A 14,365-nucleotide genomic window follows, 5' to 3' on the forward strand; every position below is an offset into this window, starting at 1 on the left:
TTTTGTGAGGAGGGCTGATGGCAAAATTGCATAGATGAGGTTAAAAGTGAGAGTTAATCTTAAAATAGTGACTACCAGCCACCTGGTCAAGATGTGGGGCTAGAACAATGAGTAAGACGCAGGTCCCTGCCCACAATTGTCATTATTCCTTCTAGTGCAGTGATGGAAACAGACTGTTCAAAGACAGTCAGAGTGATGTAAATGTGCTGATGGTGACATGTTCTGGGGAGCCCAGAGGGGATCAGGGGTATGTTTTCAGAGGAAATGCTGTCTAATGGCTAAAAGAATAATGAGCAATGTCCTGTGGCTAAAAAGAATAATGTCCTTGGAAGCACTGAGTTCTGGGGTAAGTTGAAGAGAGGAGCAAAAGGTAAGACTGCAAAGGCAAGCAGAGGCCAGACATGCAGACATTGCATGGCACGCGGTGGAATTCAGACTTCATCTTGCCCATAACGGGGATACCTGGGCAAAATTTTAAGGAGTTACATGATGTGATCCCAAACTTAGAAAGATCAATTTGGTTTTTGTGGCTGGGCCTCTGTTTCCTTTCCTATAAAATGATGAAGTTGAGCTCCACGGCCTTCAAGGGCCGATCCAGTCCTGAAGTTCTTTGATTTCAATTATGTTTTAAACCTCTAATTAATATATACACATTTGTTTTTTGGGGGTTTGTAAGCAAAATTGAGGAGTCTATAGGAGAGTTCAAGAATTCAGATTGCTACATTTCTGGACAAATCAAACTCTGTCCTCTTCATGTGTAACACAAAACCTATGAATAGAAGTTATAGAATACCCATTTATGGAGAGCCATGGGTATTGATGAACAATGAAAGCAAAAGAGGATGAATTGGAAAGGGCAACCCAGAAGGAGGCCACTGTAGTTGTTCTAGAGATTGGGATTAGACTAAGGTAGTGGTCATGGGACATAGAAAGAAGGAAGGGGACTTGAAAACTATCAAGAAATTTGACTTGGCAAGTGAATGCATGGAATGATGGAGAAATGCAGAATACACACTGGTTCCAGGCTTGGGCAAGAGGCGTGATTCATGATGCCTTTCCTCGAGATAATAAAGGAGAAGGGGCCAGTCCAGTGTGTGCAAAGTGAAACTAATATCTTTCCCTGGACAGGGACAGCATAGATTGATGTAAACCATTTCATATCAGACTACATTATAAATGGAGAAATGACTGGTCTTAGAAAGATGAAAGCCATTAGAATGGTGCCATAGCTAGGGATTTAAAACCGGCATTCAATGGACAAAAACATTCTACCTACTCCTAGTACCATCCCTATGCTTGAGCTACTCTGATGCTCTTGGATGAGGCAGAACGATCCAGGTCTGATAATGAAAAGCCTAATGAAAAACAAATAAAGCCAGTCTTGGCAATGTGCCATAGGAAACATTGCTCTCAAGAAATTACTCAGTGCACACAACAGAGGATGGCTAAGAATATAAATGACTTCATTTTGAAAAAGTGTTATTATTTTCAGAACTGGACTAGTGTGTCACAAGCGGGATGTATGATACCGTTCACATTTGACTTTTACTCTTTGAGGGATTTTCCAAAAGGAGTTCCCCAGCCCTTAAACACACACACACACACACACACACACACACACACACACACACACACACAGTTGGCCTTCTATGTTTTAGACCATTACCAGGTTTTTCATGGACTAAATTACCAGCCTACAACTTCAGCTCAGAAAATATAGAACCTAGTTTCTTTGTACAAACACGGAACATACCAGGATCTCATAATCTGAATTAGCTACTATCTATATGTAATCCTGAAAACTTGATTTCAGTGTTTGAATACTGAAATGCTTTCAAGAATTGAAACTTTAAAGACCACTTTTCTTCCTCTAACCTACCAATATACCATCTTCCCTATTTTCTTTTTTTTGTTAATCCTCACCCTGAGGATATTTTTCCATTGATTTTTAGAGAGAGCGATAGGGAGGGGGCAGAGACAGACAGAGAAACATCAACATAAAAGAGATACATCGATTGGTTGCCTCCCACATGTGCCCTGAAGATTGAGCCTGCAACCACAAGGTACATGCCCTTGACTGGGAATCTACTGGAGACCCTTTAGTCCAGTAGTTCTCAACCTTTCTAATGCCGTGACCCTTTAATACAGTTCCTCATGTTGTGGTGACCCCCAACCATAAAATTATTTCCGTTGCTACTTCATAACTGTAATTTTGCTACTGTTATGAATTGTAATGTAAATATCTGTGTTTTCCGATGGTCTTAGGTGACCCTGCTAGCGGTTCTCAACCTGTGATTGCGACCCACAGGTTGAGAACCGCAGCTATAGAGCCTAAGACCATCGGAAAACACAGATATTTACATTATGATTCATAACAGTAGCAAAATTACAGTTATGAAGTAGCAGAGAAAATAATTTTATGGTTGGGGGTCACCACAGCATGAGGAACTGTATTAAAGGGTCATGGCATTAGAAAGGTTGAGAACCACTGCTTTAGTCTATGAGCCAACACTATATCCACTGAGCCAAACCGGCTAGGGTTCATCTTCCTATTTTCAGTAAGGAAAGAAACTTTGGGGAGAATTGAAAGGAAGTTAGACTTCTCCTTGGGTCAAATTTCCTAGCATGCAGGATAATGACCAAGTATTTTTGAAAAATGAGTGAAAATTATGGGGAGCACACAGTGCAAATGGTAAGACTGTGTCCAGGGGGAAATGGTACTAATTGTAGAAAGCTGAAGAAAAAGATTCATTGTTCCCAGTGACGCATACAGTTAGGTATTTTCTATTTTCTCTCTTATTGTAATACACAGAGTACAAAAATATCTCGGTGCATCATCTAACCAATCTTTTTTTTTTTTTTTTCAAAACAGCACCATGGTTGGAGTATAAAGATGTGAGTTTGAGTCTTGTCTGGGTAAACTTGACTAAGTCATATATTATTTCCAGGTCTCTGGTCCTTACCCATTAAAATGAAGCACTTTAACAAACATCCATTCATTTCTAAAATGCTATGATTTCAGTCAAGTCCAACTTTTGATTAGTATCATTATATATAAGTATAGATTGTATAATTTTAAATTACATTTTATTGTTTCAGAGTTTATAACTTACAGTTACCTTTAAGAATTATAGAAAAGTGCAAGAATGCATGTGTGTGTGTGTGTTTTGATAAATTCATCTTAGTACTAGGAACTTACAAAATTTCTTACGAAAAGAAATGCTAGAATACCTTATTTTTGTAATGTCATGGATTCTTACAGAATTTCAGAGGAAAATGAAATGTTTCAAGTCTTACAACTAACTATTTTGTTTATTCTTGGGTAATAGTCACACCATCAAAGACAATAAATGTTTCCATTTTTTCCTAGGATCCTGGAGTTTATTCTTACAGTACCACATGCCTTCACTAAATGTTAGAAAACCTCAGCTTAACTCATTTTTTTCCTCAAGAAAAACTAAACATAAACCCTAGCTTTCCCCTCCTCCATCCATTTTTCACATGGCTGTCAGAACAATGGTTTTTGGAATAGAGCTCCGGTATGTCCATCTTCTACTCCACTGCACTCTCTACCTCATCTCGCCAGTACACGTGCTGGCTCTACTTCCTCCTCTCCCATTTGCTCCTTAACCCATTATAATAAGCATTTACCCCCCCATTAACTCCATAGAATTTCTCTGCCCAATGTTAAGAATGACCTCTCAATTGCCATGTCTAGTTCATTCTTTTCCATTCTGATTTCAGGGATTCATTGGCCATATGTGGTTGCTGGCAACTATATTGGACATGCACATACAGGACATTTCCATCATCACAGCAATTTCTATCCAGCTGTGCTTCTCTACAGTTGAAGACATTGAAACTGGCTGAATCCCACAGATAGAGCAAAGGTGGTGAGGTTACAGGGAATCAGACACAGGAAGTCAAAAACACTCAGTCATTGTTCCCAGGATATAATTGATGTGCCTCTCAGTCAAAGTTCATGGACATTAAATTTAGGATCTCCAGCAGATGCTCTTCTAACTTTTCAGTCATTAAAACAAATTAGAAACTGATTCTACTTTCATTAGTGTTGTTTTATTATGGGGTTAGAAATCTATGCTATTGAAATGACAAGTCCAATTGAGAAATGATTTATTTTCTTAGTACACTACCTGGCACATTGCACAGGGTGTTTAGGGAATAATAACCAGTAGGTTAAGTTGTTTAGTTAGTGACTTACTAGAAGCATCAAGGGCCTAAGGCAGTGTTTTTAGAACAGGTGTTCCTTTACTGACAAGAAAGATCTAATCCAGGGGACCTATATTGCTTTCTTAAATTATGAAGTAAATAAACATAATCTAATATATGTGTACTGAGAGCTGAAAGTTTCTTCTCTGATCATGGGGAGAGTACTTATGTATTATTTTTTTTCAGCCATGATAAACTAACAAGATGACCAAATAAAATGAAAAGGAATGCTTTGATCTTAGTGATCCATTAGAAATAGAACAGCTATTTACTGAAATCATCTCTCAATAATATCTGTGCTGATTTCTTCTGTCTCATAGAACTCCAGCTTGAACACTTCTCCTATTTCAACAACTTGAGTACATACATATCATACTCATTTAGAAATCTTCCCTTCACATTGCATCCTATATAATAAAAGCCTAATATGCTAAGTTTCCAACCATTTGTTCGACTGTTCGACCAGTCGCTATGATGTGCACTGACCACCAGGGGGCAGATGCTCCAACCAGTAGGTTAGCTTGCTGCTGGGGTCCAGCTGAGTGGGACTGGACGAGAGGGGCCAGACATTCCCTGGAGCCCTCTTGCAGTCCCTCCCCAGCCAGCCAACCTCTGGCAGTCGGCCCTTATCAGGACTGGGCAAGACAGGCCAGACATGCCCTGGACGAATCCATGCACTGGGCTGGTTTCAGCCCGATCCCTGCAGGCCAGGCTGAGGGACCCCACTGGTGCATGAATCCGTGCACCAGGCCTCTAGTATTACATAAAATGCTAGGGAAACATATTTAAGGACCATGGAGAACTGTTTTCTTCTTAATATAAGCTGGAGTAGGATGTTATTTATTCTCTCTTTTTAGGCCAAGAATGAAAGAAAGTCAATAGGATGCTGTTACTGGAGAAAATTCTTTTGCTCTATAATGAACTAAATTAGATTCTTCTCCACAGTTTGTGTGACCTTAAATATTTAAAATAGAATATTTGTATAATCAAATGACACCAAGATCTTTCAAACTCACACATGGAAAAATGCATATTTTCATTTATTTTTAATACAAGTTTTCACAGCATAAATGATATGGTTGCATAAAACTACAGGCATCCCTTGCCTTTCGAAAGTTCACTTTATACCACTTTAATTTTATAAAAGACGTACATTAGTACCTGTTTTCACTAACCAAAGGAAAAAAATCTGAAGAGGACTTTTGCTTTTAAGAAAAAGGGCGAAAAGTGAAAATAGCGTTCAGTGTTGGTTTTGCACGGAACCATTATAGAGGCAGCTGCACCCCAGCATCCAAGCATGGCCCCCCAAGCTTCTTCCCCTAGAACCACACTCAGCATCTCAGCATCAATGCACCACAGTTTTGAAATCTGCACATCTGGACTTTATCTCACGGATCTTATTTGTCTTTTAAACAAATTTTATTTTTTATTTTATATATTTTTTTAGAGAGAAAGGAAAGGAGGGGGAAGGGAGGGAGAGGAAGAGAGAGAGAGAAACATGAATGTGAGAGATAAACATTGATTGGTTGTCTCCCGCACACACCCTGACCAGGGACCAAACCCGCAACCTGGTTATGTGCCTTGACCGAGAATCAAACCGGTGACCTTTCCATGCACAGGACAACACTCAACTAACTGAGCTACACTGGCCAGGGATATTTGTCTTTTTAATCTTAACCGAATATCTGTTTTTATTTATTTGAGAGGGGGAGAGAGAGAGAGAGAGAGAGAGAGAGAGAGAGAGAGAGAGAGAGAAACATCTATCGGTTGCTTCCTGTAAGTGCCCCAACTGGGGATCTAGCCACAACCTAGGCATGTACCCTTACCGGAATCGAACCTGCAACGTTTTGGTGTATCGGATGATGCCCCAACCAGCTGAGCCACTCAGCCAGGGCTTTATCTCAAGTATTTTATGCATCTGTTGGCAAGATTTGTCGGTATCAGTAAGCCGAAGAGAGCTCATAAGGGTGTTATACTTAGTGTAAAACTGGACATAATAAAGCATTTCAATCATGGCAAACAAAATAAAGACATTATGCATGCATTGAATTCTGGGTCAGGGAATGCTAAAAAAATTTCCCATATAAATTAACGATAGTTGCTAAACGTTTTATAGGCACACTCTCCTTTTGGATAGCAGTTACAATTGTATATGGAATCCCACATATACAATTTTCTTGCAGTAACAATGCTACTTCTTAGCTTCTTTAAGGCTTTGAGTCAATTTGCCATCAATTTACAAGTACCCAATGCATGTCTTTATTGCATGATTATGATAACTGCTATTGTGTAAAAACCAGATTTATAATTCCTTTGCCAGTTGGAACAAAGCTTTACTTAGTTTATCACACAGCAACATGGATTACCATAAGTAATCAGGTATTAGATAATGTGCTTCTTCTAATTTTGACTCCTTCTGTCACACTAACGAAATGGCAGTGGAAGAAAATTCATCACATATATATTTTACCTCTCTACCTTTGCCCTCTAATTGAACATATTCTGTCTACTGCAATGGAATTTCTTGTTCATAACTAAATTTTCATGATTTTAGCTTAAGAAGAAAGCTTTTCAGTTTCTTTGGACTACACAGAATATTGCTTCAAGGAAATGTCACATTTAAACAAGAAGTTAGAGAAATCTTATATATGTAAGTTATATATCTTAATGAATGAACTTATCTTAGACTTTTGTGTTGTTACTTCTCGCCTGAGGATATTTTCCTATTGATGTTTAGAGAGAGTGGAAGGGAAGGGGAGAGACAGAAACATCACATCAATTGGTTGCCTCCTGACACGCCAGGCACCGAGCCTTCAACAGAGGTACGTGCCCTTGACCAGAATTGGACCCAGGATCTTTCAGTCTGCAGGCTGACACTCTATCCATTGAACCCAAACTTACTAGGGCTTGCCTAGCCTTTAAAAAAAAAGATTAGCATTTAACAGCTAACATGATTACAATGTTATACTTTCATTTATTCCCCTCATTATTTTTCAAGTCTGTTTCCCCTTTGAACTATCTGTTCTAAAGCTGGGGTTGGGGGGATTGGTGGTTTAAGTAATCAGGTACTTATTTGTTGAAAAGTATTAAGCAAGGTTTGGTGATATAATAAGTTACAACTATGATTCCCTTGAGACATGTATTCATGCAGATTTTAATAGATGTATACTTATAAAAGACTGCAAAGTCATTTATACACTAACTCGTACTATCTTGGTTAAAAATTTCATAACTTCAATAGAGGAAACCTGTTCACTTTTAATTAAGGATGCTAACCCACAAGTCCTACAAGAAGAAAAGCAGATGACAACAAAACTTACTTGCATGCTCTTATTTTTCTCCAGATGCATGCATATGAAAGTATAAAGCTTACGAACACCTATTGTCTTCTTTCAATTTTCACACTTAGAGCAGTTGGTGTAAGTTAGCATAAAGTGATTTGCACACTTAGTGAGTTCTCATTCTGTGCCAGGCACTGTTCTAGGTGCATCAGAAATACAAGTTTATTTAATTCTTACAGCAACTCCATGAGCTAGGTACTTAAGTAACTTGCTACCATAGAGTCTTTCTCATAACTCTTAACTAATATAGCCTCTAGTGTAGTTAGTGCAGGAGAGAAAAGTTTGAGTAAGAAAATGTGGCTAGACCTAAATCATCTGCATTTTACTTTAGAGCCATATGAAATCCACATTTGCAAGATAGTTTTCCCACTTCTTTTACGTTTGATTTCACAGCATTGAAGCAACAATGACTCCCTCTGTATAGAAGAGAATTTGGAAAGCTGTCAGAACCATTCTTCCCTTCTCTGCAACAGTCCTTTCTGTTCACTGAATCATGGAATCGGGGCTGGCAGGAACCTGTGGGGCTTTTCTAGTCTAAACGGTCCCTAACTAACCACAAAGCTTTAACTTCCCTCTCCTTTGAAGCATGCTGTCTAGCCTGGGTTGCACTATTCCCAAAGCGGTAGGATGGATAGGAAATGCTTGACATGGTCTTTCCCAGCAACTGAGTCTGAGCAGGGGGTGGGGACAGGATGGGGACACCTCAGTCCCACTCTTTCAGCTCCCACTGTGCTACATACTGAGTGGGACAGGAGAGCTATTAGAAGAATATGCCAAAAGTGGAGATGAAAGAAAAACAGTGAGCAGCTGTCCTGTGTCCTTTTCCAATCACAAGCTGTGAAGTTCTGAAAAGGAATTTTCCTTGGGTAAGCTGTCCGTAATCTTGGCAGGTGTCCGATCTTGTTCTTCCATCTAATATACTGCACATGGCTCAGGTCTCACAAGAGAGAAGTGAGCAGCGATTAGGTTAGTTTGGACACCCTGCTCTTTTAAAAAAATGAAATTTACCCAGCCAGCATGGCTCAGTGGTTGAGCATTGACCTATGAACCAGGAGGTCATGGTTCTATTCCCAGTCAGAGCACATGCGAGGATTGTGGGCTCTATCCCAATGTGGAGTGTGCAAAAGGCAGCCAATTAATGATTCTCTCTCATCATTGATGTTTCTGTCTCTCTCCCTCTCCCTTTCTCTCTGAAATAAATAAAAATATTTTTTAAAATAAAAATGACATTTATTGGGGTGGTATTGGTTAATAAAAACACATATTTCGAGTGCACAACTCAATAAAACATCATCTGCACACTGCATCGTTAAGTCTCTTTCCATCCCTATTTATCTCCCCTTTGCCCACTTTCCAACCCCCCACACCTTTCCCTCTGGCTATCACCACAGTGTTGTCCATGTTTATGTGACACCTGCTCTTAATGGAAGAGGAGCATGGCATCTTTGTGTTTTCAACAGGCTCCTCTTGCACGTGACCTCTCACAGGTGATACAGATCTCCAAAAGGAAGGGCTCCTCTTGGGAGAAGCCAAAAGAACTGGCTCCTGGGTATGACCAACACATACCATGAAGCGGTAAAGAGAGCCTACCATGATGAACTACCAGCCATTAGGCCTGTACTGAGTACCAGGCACTTTGTTCATCTTATTCATAAGCCTTACTATGATCTCGTAAGATAAGTAATGGCATCTTCATTTTATAGACAAGGAAACGAAGTCTCTGAGCTGAGAAACGATGGACCTGTGGTCAGTGTCTTCTCCTGTCAGACGCTGATGCTTATGCCTCCTTCACTACAGAAGGAGAACCAGTGTTCAGGGCCGGCACTTTCTGGATGGAGTCAATAGATGTGTAACACTGCCAAGAAGTAACTCCTATGATCCTATTTTCACACACAGCCTGGCATATGGATTGACAAACCATTGAGGGTAACAGGCCACAGTTTCTCCAACACAGTTTATTTCAAACTAGAGGCCCGGTGCAAGAATTTCGTGCACGGGGGGGGGGGGGGGGGGCTGTCTCTCAGCCCAGCCTGCACCCTCTCCAATCTGGGACCCCTCGAGGAATGTCCGACTGCCCATTTAGGCCCGATCCTACTGGGCAGTTGGATATCCCTCTCACAATCCAGGACTGCTGGCTCCCAACTGCTCACCTGCCTGCCTTCCTGATCGCCCCTAACCACTTCTGCCTGCCAGCCTGATCACCCCCTAACCACTCCCCTGCCAGCCTGATTGATGCCTAACTGCTCCCCTGCCAGCCCGTTTGCCCCTAACTGCCCTCCCCTGTGGGCCTGGTCACCCCTAACTGCCCTTCCCTGTAGGCCTGGTCACCCCTAACTGCCCTCCCCTGCAGGCCTGGTTACCCTAACTGCCCTCCCCTGCAGGCCCGGTCGCCCCCAACTTCCCTCCTCTGCCGGCCTGGTCACCCCTAACTCCCTCCCCTGCAGGCTTGATTGCCCCCAACTGCCCTCCCTTGCAGGCCTGGTCCCTCCCAACGACCCTCCCCTGCTGGACATCTTGTGGTGGCCATCTTGTGTCCACATGGGGGCAGTCATCTTTGACCAATGGGGGCAGCCATCTTGTGTATTGCAGTGATGGTCAATTTGCATATTACTTTTTTATTAGATAGGATTAGATAGGATAGAGGCCTGGTGCACGGGTGGGGGCCAGCTGGTTTGCCCTGAAGGGTGGAAGGACACCCCGTCATCCATTGAACCCAAACTTACTAGGGCTTGTGTATTATTTTCTACATCCTGTCCCCACCCCCTGCTCAGACTCAGTTGCTGGGAAAGACCATGTCAAGCATTTCCTATCCATCCTACCCATTTGGGAATAGCTCAACCCAGGCTAGACAGCATGCTTCAAAGGAGAGGGAAGTTAAAGCTTTGTGGTTAGTTAGGGACCGTTTAGACTAGAAAAGCCCCACAGGTTCCTAATAATTTGCCCAAGGTCCAGGATCAGGGTGGGGGTTCCCTTAGGGCATGGGGCGGCCTGGGCGAGGGGCCTGTGGTGGTTTGCAGGCCAGCCATACCCCCTGGCGACCCAAGAGGAGGCCATGGTATCTGGGATTTATTTATCTTATATAATTGAAACTTTGTAGCCTTGAGCAGAGCCAAGCCTCCTGCTTGCTCCCTGGCCGCAGCCATTTTTGTTGGGATTTATTTATCTTCTATAATTGAAACTTTGTAGCCTTGAGTGGAGGCCTGGGCCCACCAGGGTGTGCGGAAAGCTTGGCTTCCTCCATTGCCAGGGAAATCCAAGCCTCCTGCTCTCTCTGTGGCCGCAGCAATCTTGGTTGGGTCAATTTGCATACTCACTTCTGATTGGCTGGTGGGCGTGGCTTGTAGGTGTAGTGGAGGTATGGTCAATTTGTATATTATTCTTTTATTAGATAGGATAAATTACCTTCTGAAAACATTTAGCAGTTAGTTCTTCCAATGACATTAGTGTCATCTAGAGCCAAACCTGTTAGGATAAGTGACCCAGGACATTTCTGGCTACAGCATCAAGCAATTGGCCATGTTCTGAGCCAGCACTATGTTGGGAATGACAGCATGGCATTGAGCTGGCACTTCTCAGCTCTTCTGTAGAGCCTTGTCCAACTATTTGGAGGACCAACTGGGAAAGGGGAATTCTCAGGGTCAGAGCCATGTTTGGGTGTCTTTCCTTTAGGTCTTTTTCAAAGCCAGGATTTAGGATGGGGGATTTGTGAAAATGAATAAAGAAGATAGAAGATGTCTGGAAATAAATTAAGGACATTTTGTGTCCCTAACTTAACATGTTCTGAGTCCAAAGAAAAGGCAGTCAATTGCAGTCTCTGAGAAGGCTATGGAAGCTGAAGGAGACTGTGATGGTGCAAGTGGATCGGTTAGTCCTCTGGGAACTGGTAGACCATCATAAAGTTGACTCATTAGTCCATCAAAAAAATGGTTGTCCTTGTGAAGCAGATACCCTGAGATTTAAGGATGACGGGGTGTCCTGACACCAAGAACTAGATTCAGAAATAACCAAATAAACGTAACAGGAGAGGAACAAAACGAAAGAGAAAGGAGGTAGGGAAGGAGAGAGAGAAACTGTTGCTTATTAAGTTTGAAGGTGGTTATGAGGGAAGGAGGGCTGCCAGACAAAAGACAGAAATTTCAATTTATCTGGGATTGTGTATTTTTATTTGCTTAATCTGGAGCCTTAGAGAAGAGGCCATTGAATGCTGGAAATGAGCTGCCTTCCTTCATTTATTTAAATATATTTGTTCAACTAATAGTTTGTGAGCACTTACTATGTGCAGGGTCTGGGCTGGGTCATGGAACACGCTGATAACAGGACAGAAAAGGTCCCTTACTTTTAGAGTTTACAGTCTCGTGGAGAAAACAAGAAAATAACCAAAGAGAAAATAATACACAAACAATGATCATTTAGCAAAGTTTTATATATGCCAGGTACTATGAAGTATTTTACCTTTGTTTACTGTTCACAACAACCCCCAAGGTTGGTACAGTTATTACCCTTATTTACAAATAAAGAATTAAAGACATAGAGAAACTAATAATTTGCCCAAGGTCACATAGCTAGAAAAAACTGCTCTAGCGGGCTGTAGTAAAAAGAAAAAAATTACAAGGGAGATCTATGTTAGAAAGACTAGTCAGAAAAGCCTCTCTGAGAAAGTGACATGTAAGTTGAGATGTGAGGAATCAGAAGGAACAACCCAACCATGAGAAGAGCCATTAGAAGAAGATTCAGGGCAGAAGGAACAGCTTGTGCAAAAGCAGTGAGGCGAGAAAAGAGCCAGGCATAGTCTAGGAACAGACAGAAAGCTCTTAAGACTTGAATTTGGTGACTAAGGGGCACGAGAACCTTGGAGGGGAAAACAAAGCATAGATAATGCAGTGCCTTGAATATCCTGATAAGGACTTTGATTTTATTCTAAGTGCAATGAAAAACACTGAAGGACATAAACTGACTTACACTTATACCTGGCTATGGTGTGAAGAATGGATGGAGGAATTGAGTGATATTGAGTTCAACAACCAAAAATGAAATGACAGTGCAGAAACATCAAAATCTGAGGGAAATGTGATGAAAGATGACCTACTGGAGAACCATGAGAACGGGGAGTCAAGTTTGCAAGTCAAATATAATTTTTCATTTGAATTAAAAAGAAAAGGCAGATGGCAAAGATAAAAGTCAGATGGTCTTTGATATAGGGTCTAAATGGATACCACTATAGACAGAGATTGAGTACAGTAACACCTTTGAAAAAGCAAACATCCATACTCCAGGGACTCAGCAATTCTATTTCTAGGTGGTGGCAGACACTGTTGGCAGGCTGACGCCCTTCTCCCTAGCTACCCCTACTATGGAGGCTGAACAACTAAATGCTCCCGGCCTGCCTTGAGGCTATGATTGAACATGTGGCAGCATTTGCCCACTGGAAAACATATAGAAAAGTTTTGTTTTGTTTTTTTTTTCTGATTAAAAGAGAAAAATTCACCTGGTACCCTCCCGTGTCCATAAGAAAGTGGCAGTGGACTTCTCTCACATTGAGTGGGTCCAATTGTTTATACAAAGTAACAGAGATGGGTTCACAGTCAGTTGACCATCAGAAACAAATATCCCCATTGGATACCTGTAAGCAGGGAAGCATTGGCTATAAGAGAGTTAGTCCCTGAATAAGAAAGCTCATTTAAAGCTCTCTCCATCTTTTGCATCCAAGTTGCTCTGACCAGTGTTGACCTGTCGGTGAAAATATTGATGAGGATGTGAACTATGGCACATAATAGAGTCATAATGGAGGCGGCGGTGTATTTAAAATTTACCTTAGACAGACCTGGGTGTCATAACCACCATGAACAGAGAAGGGATATGAGAAAGAATAAAACGTATCAGAACCAATTTGGGCAGCAGGGTGTGTCAATCTATAAAATTGTGTCTTCTCGTTTTGACTTAAAATTATGAAATCTCACAAAATTATTACTTGAAGGAATTTATTTCCTATGGATTTTGGTTTCTGTTTGATTCACTCACTGGATGTGGAATCACTAAAGTGTTCATGGGGTTGAAAGATTTTAAGTCTGGGAGTGGCTTTCCGCTTTTGACTGAAGATGACAGCAATCCGGAGATTGATTAGAGTCCTTATAGTCCTAGGAGAAGGACTTTTTTTTTTCATACGTTTGATTTTTTTATAGGAAATAATTTTACACTTGAAACGTGAACACATTATCATCTTAACAGAGCAGAAACAATGAGAACTTTGGGAGATGTTAGGTTGGCCTCAGCGTGTGGCCGAACTCTTGAGATGTCCAGTTTGTGGCCAGGTCCTTGGTCACTTGAAATGCCTATTGAAACAGGGGACCAGAAGATTCCTGACTTTTCTCCACATTTATTTTTGGTTTTGAAGATACTTTTCTTGAAATATCTTCAGTAGAAAAACATATTTTCCCCCATGAACACTTTGCTTTGGTCTGCTTTATTGTTAAAGTTTGGTGGTGGGGAAACTCACTTGCACCATAGTATAGATTGAATGTTTGTGTCCTCCTTCTCCCCTAATTGTCCCCCCCCCCCCCGCCCGCAACCCCAATTCAAGTGTTAAAACCTAATCCCCAACGTGACAGTATTTGGAGGTGGGGCCTTTGGGAGGTACTTAGGTCTTGAGGGCCAAGTTCTGTTGAATGGTATTAGAAACGTATAAAAGAGGTTCCAGAGAGTCCCTTAGCCCCTTCCACCATGTGAGGACATGGAGAAAAGATGGCCATCTATGAACTAGGAAGTGGGCTGTCATCATTTGCCTAATCTGCCAGTGC

General features: G+C 41.4%; 1 protein-coding gene across 16 annotated transcripts in view; it reads right to left on the reverse strand.

Annotated features, from left to right (window-relative positions):
• Positions 1-14,365, reverse strand: part of ANKS1B (ankyrin repeat and sterile alpha motif domain containing 1B) — an 808,746-nt gene that overhangs the window by 280,468 nt on the left and 513,913 nt on the right. The gene's annotated exons all lie outside the window — the stretch shown is intronic.

Source organism: Eptesicus fuscus, chromosome 7 (assembly GCF_027574615.1).
Source record: "Eptesicus fuscus isolate TK198812 chromosome 7, DD_ASM_mEF_20220401, whole genome shotgun sequence".
NCBI lineage: Eukaryota > Metazoa > Chordata > Mammalia > Chiroptera > Vespertilionidae > Eptesicus > Eptesicus fuscus.